General features: G+C 36.0%; 1 protein-coding gene across 5 annotated transcripts in view; it reads right to left on the bottom strand.

Moving 5' to 3' along the window:
* Positions 1 to 1577: 1577 nt before the first annotated feature.
* The window catches only part of aplp2 (amyloid beta (A4) precursor-like protein 2), a 101163-nt gene continuing 100807 nt past the window's right edge, over positions 1578 to 1933 (bottom strand). For all 5 annotated transcript variants that reach the window (XM_051135748.1, XM_051135750.1, XM_051135746.1 and 2 more), the window contains one exon: positions 1578 to 1933. This exon is cut by the window's right edge and continues 1430 nt beyond it. The gene's annotated coding sequence lies outside the window, so the exon portion shown is untranslated.

Here is a 1933-nt window from a genome sequence, read left to right as displayed (position 1 = left end):
GACAGCCCCATAAGGTGAACGAACGACTCTAAAACAGGTGAACTAATTCCAGTACAGTACCTAATAGGATGTTGCGCATGCGCGACTGAACGAATCACTCCCCGAGGCGACTCGTTCGTCCCGAGTCACATTAAAGATTCGTTCAAAATGAACGAATCGTTCAAGAACGACCCATCACTACTGTGGAGTGACCTGCTGCACTGAGAGATTTTTTACTTTAGCTATTTAGCACGTTTAGCCGCGAAACTTGCTAACTAGCACGTTATTAGGAAAAGTGATTGCAGAGATTCATAAAAACCCTTATACTCACTTCTGCTGTAAGTGAAACTGAATCACGAATGATTTGCACAAACATAGACGGATATATGTAGATCAGGAGGTGCACAAACAAACGTAATCCACTGCATCTTCAGCGGCTCAGATGTCGGGAGTAAATGACGACCACTATGTTCATTATTACATCCAGCAACACAACACCTCAATCGCTCAATCTGAGATATTCTTGTCTAACTTATATCCCTGCTCCGGCATTGAAACAATGGAGGGCGGACTGTTACAGCTGATCTGAGGTAAAACGCTCATGTCAATCAACTATTGTGTGACGCCACACCAACAGGCATCTGAGAATGGCTCGATTTGAAAAAGGGGATATTATTTTTACAGATTAATTAAAAACCACTGCATTTTTATCATTATAGGGTGGATTTGTACATACACTGACAACACACATTAATGTTCAAACAACATGTAAAAGTGAACTTAGCATCTGATGACCTCTTTAACAAGAACTGAAATATGTCAATTTAATTCATGCATATTGTTTTCTGTATGGTTAATATTTAATAATCTTGTCATAAACTGAAATCAGATTATTTATCAGATACAATAAGAACATTCATATGTGACCCTGGACCACAAACAAATCATAAGGGTCAGTTTTTTAAAATTGAGATTTATACATTATCTGAAAGCTGAATAAATAAGCTTTGGTGTATGGTTTGTTATGATAGCATATCATTAATATTTGGTCGAGATACAACTATCTGAAAATCTAGTTGTATTCGAAAATTTTTGAAAGGGTTAAAAAAAAATCTAAAGTTGTCCAAATGAAGTTCTTAGCAATGCATATTACTAATCAAAAATATATATATTTGATATACTTATGGTAGGAAATTTAGAAAATATCTTCATGGAACAAGATCTTGACTCAACATGTACATATGCAGGATGTCTGTTAAAAGTCTCTTGATCTGGAAAGCATCTGCTGTGTACAAACGTCTGGCAGACATCTGTAAAATGTCAGTTTTACATACATTCTAAATCATCTTAAAGACATCTAATAGATGTCTATTTAACATCTTACAGGAAACGTCCAATAGACGTATTGCAGATGAGCTATGTAAACGCAGACGTCAAATAGATGTCTCTGAGATGTATGTGTGCTATCAGGGTAATGATTTTTGGCATAAAAGAAAAATCAATGAATGCAAACAATGCATTTTGTGGTCCAGGGTCTCACATTTCTTGTGTTGGCATAAGAATAAGTAGAACAAAGATGACAAAAAATGACACCAACATGGAAGTAGTGAATTTATTGATGTGTTTCCCACCTGTAACCAAGAAGCCATTTTCCACTGGATTCAATCATATTTCACTTCTAATATATGAACTTTGTATTATTTTCCCCTCACCCCTACAACCATTTCCACAATCAAGCAGGCAATGACAAGGTCCAAGATTGGAGCCATTTAGGTGCATAGTGAAAGTCACATACAGAAATACTGTCACAGGAAGAGGGAAAAATAGAAAATAAAAGCAGAGAACAAACTTAAAAATATATATCGTAACATCTCATAAGAACAATGCACACCACAGGTTGTCCTTGATAAAAGCCATGATTGCAACATCAACTATACAGGCATACAAAGACATT

The sequence above is a fragment of the Labeo rohita genome, chromosome 18 (genome assembly GCF_022985175.1).
Source record: "Labeo rohita strain BAU-BD-2019 chromosome 18, IGBB_LRoh.1.0, whole genome shotgun sequence".
NCBI lineage: Eukaryota > Metazoa > Chordata > Actinopteri > Cypriniformes > Cyprinidae > Labeo > Labeo rohita.
Note: the sequence above shows the minus strand (reverse complement) of the source record. Positions and strands in the feature narration are given on the sequence as shown.